The 9,315-nt window shown below is 42.9% G+C and overlaps 2 long non-coding RNA genes across 2 annotated transcripts in view; both read left to right on the plus strand.

Moving 5' to 3' along the window:
* LOC307205838 overlaps positions 1–1,371 on the plus strand; it is a 39,863-nt gene extending 38,492 nt beyond the window's left edge. The window contains exon 3 of the long non-coding RNA XR_013834099.1: positions 1,276–1,371. This is a non-coding gene — a long non-coding RNA (uncharacterized lncRNA). The remainder of the gene's footprint in view (positions 1–1,275) is intronic.
* Positions 1,372–7,287: 5,916 nt separating this feature from the next.
* LOC307205869 lies at positions 7,288–8,515 on the plus strand. The gene is made up of 2 exons (XR_013834138.1): positions 7,288–7,330; positions 7,987–8,515. It is a non-coding gene; the product is annotated as an uncharacterized lncRNA (long non-coding RNA).
* The last annotated feature ends 800 nt before the right edge of the window (positions 8,516–9,315 follow it).

The raw sequence follows: 9,315 nt of genomic DNA on the forward strand, positions 1-9,315 counted from the left end.
TGTGTGGTGGAGGCCAACGTCAAGGTTTAATGTAGAGCTTCGCATTCATGATTAGTGCCTCATGGCTTGCGGAAGGGTTCACAGAACCATATAAAAGGACCACAATCCTGGAGTTCTTCATTCACTCTCTGGATCCAATATCCACACACCAATTCCTATAGTCAACAAAGGTAAGCTTGTTTCCAAATATTTAATCATTCTTCTTGTTTTCTTCATTGCAGGAAAATGAAAATTATAAGCAGGTACTCCAGTGGCTCTGGTCTTGCAAAATCATTCTGAACGGAATGTGCACAGGAGCTAACAGTCTCAAAACTGGATTTTTTTAGTGTTCCAGATTTCAGCATCTCAACTGGCATATTTTATTTCATAAAGCTAAAGTGTTTTCTATAACTGACTTTTTATAGGTTCGTTGGCAGGGCAAGGCCAAAGTAGATGGTATCATCGAATTATCTCTTCATATCTGTTTCATGGATTTGCAATTTTTAGTTCTGAGGACTGACCATTTAAGTCATCTTTGGGCTGTTAACTGAAGTCCTCAGGGCAATTATGAAGTAGTGACTGCCCTGGAGATAATAACTTTTTCACATATCAACTGAAGAATATTCCATGCATTTTAGATACATGGATATATACAATAATTGATGTCAGCAGCATAAAAAATGTAACACATAGATATAACCAGCCCATGTGTAATATGCATCCAGCTATGGTAGAATCTGGATTTCCTCAAGGCTCTTGTTTATTTTATATTTGAGGAAACCTCTGAGTTCCCCTTAACACAGAAAGCAAAATGGTCCTGGATTTACAAGGAAGGCAGAATCACCATTGAATTCTTGTTTGGACAAATTGGTCCATTTCAGCATTCATCAGGCAGATGTTTCTCCCATGCTTTATAGAGCAAGCAAATCTTTGTTTAATATAGGGAAATTATTTCAGCTGTGTCACGAGTAAGAGGAAAACGATGTGAAATAGGCAGCTCTTAACGCAAAGCACCAGTAAAATGTGTCTTCAACACATCTGACAATGTATCACTTAGTTAACTTGTGATCCCTTGATTTCCTGCAGCTCAAGCTTCCTTCTCTTCCTCAAGATGTCCTGCTGTTGCAAGTGTGGCTGCTCCCCTTGCTGCTGCAAACAGGGCTGCTGTTCCCCCTGCTGTGGCTGCGGCTGTTGCAAGCAGTGTTGCTGCTCCCCCTGTTGTTGCAAGCAGTGTTGCTGCTCCCCCTGTTGTTGCAAGCAGTGTTGCTGCTCCCCTTGCTGCTGCTGTTCCCCCAGCTGTTGCTGCTCCCCCTGCTGCTGCTGTTCCCCCTGCTGTGGTTCCGGGTGCTGTGGGTCTTCCTGCTGTGGCTGCAAATGCTGAAAAACCCCAAGGGGAGCTCTGAATGCAAACAGGAAGTCTACAGCATACAGTCCAATGAATAATCCCAGCATCAGGAGCTCTGGCGTCAAGGCTGCTGGTTGACTCCTTGCACTCATCTTCCTGATTCACTCAGCCATTCTCTAACAAGGAAGACATTTGAAATGTGTGTGACTCTCTTTTCTCGCTCTTTTCTATCTCTGCTACATTTCTTAACCTTCTGCTATTGTAGAATCTACCTGCTCTCATGGCAACAAATAAAATGATAAAGCATCTCTTATAGTTTGGTGTATCTTTCCCTTAAATTGGATTGAGAGGAGACTTCTGGATAACTGTTCAAACTCTCACACTCCCAAGAATATAATTCCCAACAAATTCCTCACTTTCCTTCACTAATCATTTCATTGCCCAGAAGGTGAAGGAAGCAGCAAGGAGATTATCTATACTGGACCTGGTCCTTACCAACTGGCAGGAATTCATCATTGAATTAGAAGTACTGGGGACCTGGGAAGGAACTGATCATGTCTTCTTGGGTTTCATGATACAGAGACATGGGAAATCTGGATGTATTTGAAAATGGGTGAGATCCCATGGTCAGAAAAACTCAAAGAGAAGGGAGTCCAAGAGGGATGGGAGTTTCTTAAAGGCGAAATATTGAAGGCACAAAGACAGAGAATACCAACAAGTTCCAGACAATTCCAGACTATTCCAAGAAGAAAGAAAAGTTGGAGTCCTCTAAAGAAATCAGTGGCTTACAGATGAAATTTCAGAAGGGCATATCTGCTAAATGGAGGAAATGAGAAATCATGAAGGAAGGGTCTACACCAGTAGCCAACAGTTGCAGTATGAAGGTCAGGCAAGCAAAAGCTCCGAATGACCTTGGTCTTGCAAAAGGGATGAAACTGCTGAATCCCTACATTGTCCCTCTCTTCACTTATTATTAAAGCAGAACCTAACCTGGTGACAACAGGATAAAAGGTGCAAGGAAGGAACTGCAGCCTCAGCTAGGAAAAGAGGGGGCAAGGGAACACCTAGCTACTTTAAATGGATTCAAATTGGCAAGGCCTGATGAGTTGCGCCCAAGGGTACTAAAGGAGCTTACAGATATAACCACAGAGCCTCTGTCCATAATTTTTGAGAATCCATTGAGGAATCGTGAGGTCCCTGCAGACTGGACAAGGGCAGATGCTGTTCCCATCTTCAAACAGTTTGTATGTGGGGAGAAGACTCACGTAGCTGCAGACTGGTCAGCTTGACATCAATACCAGGAAAGATTATAGCACGGATAATTAAACAGTTGGCCTATGAGCACATAGGAAAGGATGTTGCGATTACTAAGACTCAACATGGATTTCTCAAAATATTGTTCATACCAGATGAATCTCAATTCTTTTTTTGATAGATTAGCTTGGTGGATCACAGGGCTGCTGCAGAAATAGTGTGCATTGATTAAACTAAGGCTTTGGACAAAGTCCACCTGGCAGTTGTAGTGTTTTGATGATGGGATGGAGATGGAGAACCTGCCACCAGAAATTCATAGAATAATAGAATCATAGAATTGGAGGAATAGTAGAATTGGGAGGAAACCCCAAAGGGCATTTAGGAAGGAAGCATTGTAGCTCCGTGATAGAGCATTTATTTTGCATGCAGAAAAGTCTAAGTTCATCTCCGGAGAGCTGATGCCAGTCAGTGTCCATCTTATAATGAAATGCCTCCATGCAAAATGGGTAAATTCTTACAATTTTGAGAGTATTTTGTTGGTTTGTTAAATAATTGAAGGATGGAGGGATATTGAGGCTAATTTGAACTAGTAGCCCTTTGAGTCTACTTATCCTCAGCCTACCAGGTAAATTCCCAGCCTCCCATCAGTTGGGGTAGTGTAAGATCATGTGTGTATTTGTGTGTGTTTTACCTTTCATTGTCTAAAAGCTGACTGCTGGAATATCTCAGAGAAGGTCTTCATGCAGTGCATAGCTAAAACAATGAAAGGTGCTCCCACGGGAGGCTGTGTTGACCACCAACCTAGATGGCTTTAAAGCAGGAGTTGACAAATTCATGGAGGTGGAATTTCCCAGAGCTACTAACCACAATGGCTGTGCAATGTCTCCAAGTTTTAGGCAGTGATGGTTCTTAATACCAGTTGCTGGAAGCCACAGTGCTCTTGTGTTTGTGTTCTGATTGTGTGCCATAGGCCAGGGGTGGCCAGCTCCCAAGAGACTGTGATCTACACACAGAGTTAAAAAGTGGCAGTGGGGTTTAGGTCAAAGTTGTTGAGTTTTTTAAGGGAGGAGGTAAGATGTTGAACTTTTTTTAGGGGAGCCACAGTTGTTCAGAGTCTTTTGGGGGAGCCAGTGATCTACCAGTGATCTGCCACAGATATCCAGTGATCTACTGGTAGATTATGATCTACCTGTTTTACATGCCTGCTATAGGCATCTGGCTCGCCATTGTGAGGACAGGGTGCAAGACCAGACAGGCCATTGATTTGCTCTTCTTAGAATCATAGAATCTTAGAGTTAGAAGGGAGTCAAGAGTCATCTACTCCAACCCCATGTTTGTATGTTTTTAAATTACCTGGAACACAGTCATAAGGATAGAAGTAGACTGCTCCAAATGACCCCTCCAGAAGAAATGACCAGCTAGTTTCTTCCACTACCAAACAGTTTCCTACAGTGACTCCATTGAGATGTCTTCAGGAAGAATGCAAGCACAGGTTGGAAGTGAGCAACACTGCTGATTAAGATTTTGCTAACTGCAGATGTCATTGGTTGAACCTTGGACATTCTGCTTACAGAACAGTTGCTCTGCTATTGCTTCTATAGCATGTTGGTCCACCTACCCCAGAATCATCTACCTACATCATATTGGAGTAACCCTTCAATAACTCAAGCAGCAGTGCATTTTCCCCAACCCCCCGGGGATCATTCAATGCCATCGATTGGGGTGGGGTATGATGTACATTGAAAGTAGTGCTGCTCACACACATTGAGTCTCCCCTCAATTCAATTTAAGGTGAAGATAAAACAAGACTTTAGGAGACGGTTTGCCATTTTATTAGTTGCCATGCAAGCAGGTAGATTGTACAATAAAAGAAGAATTAGAAATGTAGAAGAGAGAGAAAGAGAAAGAGTCACACACATTGAGAGAGTCATGATGGCACCATGGGAAATGCCTCGTTAGAGATGGCTCCTAGGAGAATATTCAGGCGAATCAAAGAGTGCAGAACTAAAAGAGGAGAGGAAGACACAACTTGAGGATTAAACACATTCCAGAGAGATATAAAGTCTGAATGTGAGGAATCAAGCAGTAGCCCTTGAAGCCAGCACTCATGGTGGTGGGATTATTCAATGGACTATCAATTGTAGATTCCCTGTAAACATTGAGAGCTTCCCTTGGGGTTCTTCAGCATTTGCATTGCTTAGGATAGCAGCATTTGCAGCCACAGCAGGAAGACCCGCAGCACCCAGAACCACAGCAGGGGGAAGAGCAGCAGCAGGGGGAAGAGCAGCATTGCTTGCAGCAGCAAGGGGAGCAGCCACACTGGCAACAGCAGGACATCTTGAGGAAGAGAAGGAAGCTTGAGCTGCAGGAAATCAAGGGATCACCAGTTAACTAAGTGCCACGTCATCTGATGTGTTAAAGACACATTTTACTTTTCATTAAGCACTGCATATTTCACATACCTTTTCTCCTACTCCTGAGGGAGCTGAAATTATTTGCCTATATTACACAAAGATTTGTGTGTCATATAAAATATGGGAGAAATGTCTGTCTGTTGAGTGTTGAAATGGAGCATTCTGTCCAACCAAGAATTCAATATTGGTTTTACCTTCACACTAAATCCTGGGCCATTTCCCCCTTTATCTAAAAAGAAACTCAGATGTGTCCCCCAGTATAAAAGCAAAAGGGCTTTGCAAGCAGTCTTGATTCTCTCACAGATTGATATATATGACATGTTCCCTGGTTATTTCCCTGTGTCACCTTTTTATGTTCTAGACATTAGTAATTTTAGATGTATACTTGAAATATATCATGGGTGAAATATTCCTCCTCAGTTGATACGAGAAGAAATTTATATCTCTAGGGAAGTCACTGAGAGCCAGTGTGGTGTAGTGGTTAAGAGCGGTAGTCTCGTAATCTGGGGAACTGGGTTTGCGTCTCCGCTCCTCCACATGCAGCTGCTGGGTGACCTTGGGCCAGTCACACTTCTTTGAAGTCTCTCAGCCCCACTCACCTCACAGAGTGTTTGTTGTGGGGGAGGAAGGGAAAAGGAGAATGTTAGCCGCTTAGAGACTCCTTAAAGGGAGTGAAAGGCGGGATATCAAATCCAAACTCTTCTCTTCTTCTTCTTCTAATGTAATAAGGACTCCATTCAACAGCCCAAAGGCAAGGGAAGTGGTCAGTCCTCAGAAATACAACTTATGAAAAAGTAGCATCCATCATGCAGATATGCTGAAGAGATAATTAGATGATCCCATCAGGTAAAACCCAAAGAACCTACAAGGAGTCTGTTATTCAAAGCACTTTTCATCTATGTATTAAAATATGCTGGTTGAGATGCTGCAATCTGAAATGCTAACAGAATCCAAATTGTGAGACTGTTGGCTCCTCTGTTCATTTGATTCAGATGCATTTCACAAGACCAGAGTCACTGGCCTCCCTCAAACCTTCAGCTCCCCTGCAGTAAATAGGAAGAATGCATAAATATTGGAAATGAGCTTATCTTTGTTCAGTATAGGAGGTGCTGTGAGGATATTGGATCCAGTGTGTTGATGAAGTATTCCAAGAAGGTGGACCTTTTTGTATACCTCTGTCAACCCTTTCACAATCCATGATGCACAACTGAAGAATTAAATGGTCTGCATTAAACCTTGATGCTGCCCCACACTGTCATCTGGGGCATGACCTCTGACTGTATTCACCCCCCCCCCTTTAAAGTATATGATTAAAACTGCATTCTGGAAACACTGTAATTCTCAGCCCTGATTAAAGGGGCAGTTATGGGACTGTTTTTGAAAACAATTACGCTAAGATGAATGGATGCCGTGGGAGTTTCTCATCGTGATCCAACACCTTCTTTTACCAGGAAATACCGTCGGATCTTCTGACTCTACCTCCCGCCCCAAGCTCAAAGGGTCTGACGTTTGGATCCATGGGACGTTATTTGATTCTCATAACACATATTTATCAGCAATGAGCAAACATGAATAGCATTTCCCACTGTATTTGTGGCTGTTTGGTTAGCTTAGCAGGAGGGTGAACAATAGCAGTCCCATTCTCTAAAAAATTTATATGTGGCTTTCACATATGTTTACTACAGCAAAAATTAAGTGCTGGACTACTGCAGTACATTTGGGTTACCTCTGATGCCTGTCTTCCAGCATTCTGTCACACAGAAAGCATATCACAGCCTAATTTGCACTAGACATCTGAGCCTTGCAAAAGTAATTGGCTTGTATCCAGAAGTTCTACTTAGAGTAGTAGCGCTGAAATGAATAAACCAAAGTCAGCCATGTCTATGAACTTTAATGGGCCTGCCTTGAGTACATGTTGCATGTTGTACACAGAAAGAATGTCCTAAAGGTTTTGTCCACAGATAAATGATCTAAAAACTAATACCCTATGGCATCAGATCTCAGAGAGAAACACATATGATGCCTGTTCATCTGAACATAATTGATTTGAAGCAATTCCATAAGTGCCCCCTTTGGACAGAACTGGAAATTACTGTGATGCAACTGCAGAATAACTTTAATCACCTGCCTTTAAAATAGACAGATGTGGACAGAGTCAAGAATAATGTAGCTGATGATTGTGTGGTAGAGGACTTTTAATGAAGACCTTGTCATCATTGAGTGGTGCATAATTGCTTGCAGAAGGATTCACAGAGGTGTATATAAAGGCCCAACATTCAGGAGTTCCTCACTCACTCACTGGATCAAACATCCACACCAAATCTTATTGCTGAAAAAGGTATGTTCTGTCTTCATTCTTTCGGTTTCCTAGATTTCAGGAGAGCTTCAGGTCTTTTGGATGTAGTCTAACAGCTCCGGTTTTGCAACGAAACTGGTTCACTATATTTCTTATTCTTGGTGACCAATCTTGTTTTGCTGCCTCATGGGAGTTGTGCATGGAGAAAAGCGTACTAATTAGATGCTAATTCTAATTCAAAACCTTCTTATCTCTTGAGTGCAAGGGATTGAAGATCTCACCCAGGTCTCTTGCAAATGCCATTTGTTACAAGACATGTCATTATTCATTCAAAGAGAAGTTGGGATCTTGCCTTTAGGCCTGAATTCTTTCAGCATTGTAGGACTAAAACGTTTGCCTAGTATTGTGTTGCACAAGATCTAAGATACTCTTTTTTTCTGCCAAGCATGTCATGTGTTGCATAATAGGATGTTGGCGGCTCAAAGAGAATTCTCTCAAGATATGTTAGCCTGACTTCTAGTGAGTTCCCAAGGGAGACTCAGAAGAGGCCAGTTTATGCATTCCTTTCCTTGATGCAATGTGTAGCATTCTTTAATCATGCATTTCATGTTGGTCTTAAGCTGTAATCTTTGGATATCTAAGGTGTCCTTAATATTGTGTTGTGTTTGCTTAATGAGAAATCCCTTGAATCCTTTCAGCTCCGCCTTCCCTCTCCACCGCTAAGATGTCCTGCTGCTCCAATTGTTGCTGCTCTCCCTCCTGCTGCAAGTGCTGCTGCTGCCCCTGCTGCTGCTGCACTCCTTGCTGTTGCTGCACTCCTTGCTGCTGCTGCTGTTCCCCCTCCTGCTGCAACTCTTGCGGCTGTGGTTCCTGTGGCTGTGGCTGTGGATCTTGCGGCTGTGGTTCCTGTTGCTGCTATCCTAAGCAAGGCTGCTGCTGAAGAAGTTCAGTGAAGTGTTGAGAGCTGCTGCCTCCTCCATGCTGGCAGACTCCTTGGATTCATCTGTTCCTTTGCCTTAAGTTTATTCCTGCCTCCTTCTACAACCCTGGATTCTTCTCATCTGCTTCTTACTTTTCTTTGTTTTCCTTCAAGGAGGCATGCCAGTTGTCTTCTCTTTATCATCATGGTGGTCCTGGGGGTCATTCTCTTTTCATCTCTTTGAATAACTCCTCTATGGGGGGAGTATAATATGTCCATATGGCAATTAATAAAGATTCTAAAGCACAGTAGAGTGTTCTTGTGTTCCTTTGCCTTGAGATGGGGAATGTGTCATAGATCCTGTGTAAGTCATCTGCTTGGCAAGCATCTCCAGCTAAAGGGCTGTTCACCTAGAAAGGATCAGAAGCTGAGTTCTTGGGCAGCACATCTCCATCTCACATGCAATATTGGATAGGGGGCCATATCTCACTGGAAGGGCACATGCATGACACACATAACATCCCAGGTTCACTAGCTATTATCTCTCCTTGAATTAATGGGTGTAGTGAACACAAGGAAGAGCAAGGTCCTCTGTCTGAGTTCTGGGACAGATGCCCATCAAAGGCACCTGTCTGGTATGTAACAGCAGAGAATTCTAAAAATAGGTGCTGCCACGCGCAAAACCTGATTAAATCAGTGTGTGGTACGGATTTCCTGATAGGTGCTATCTGCAGGTGGCACTGTCTCATAGGAGCCAACTCCTACGAAGCCCCCACAAGAAAATATTTTAGGGGGCTGGGCTCCCCCAAGATGAGGGGCATTGTCATTCAAATGGTGTGTGTGCATTTATGTGGGTTGGGGCATAACTAGGCCTCCACAATATTTTATTCAAGTTGGCATCCCTGATCTTCCTCCTGCAAACCACATTCATTGGATGACTATGAAAGGGAAGAGGTGAGAATTTAAACTGCATCATATTGAGTGCTACTTATGGATCTAGCCTAATATATTTTGATAATGTTGATGAAAGCAACTGTTTCGACCACCCCATCTCCTTTGAGATCTCTTCTCAAATTCCTCTGTTGCTTCGCTGATCGTTTCATTGCCC

Source organism: Podarcis cretensis (genome assembly GCF_951804945.1).
Source record: "Podarcis cretensis genome assembly, chromosome: 16".
Taxonomy (NCBI): domain Eukaryota; kingdom Metazoa; phylum Chordata; class Lepidosauria; order Squamata; family Lacertidae; genus Podarcis; species Podarcis cretensis.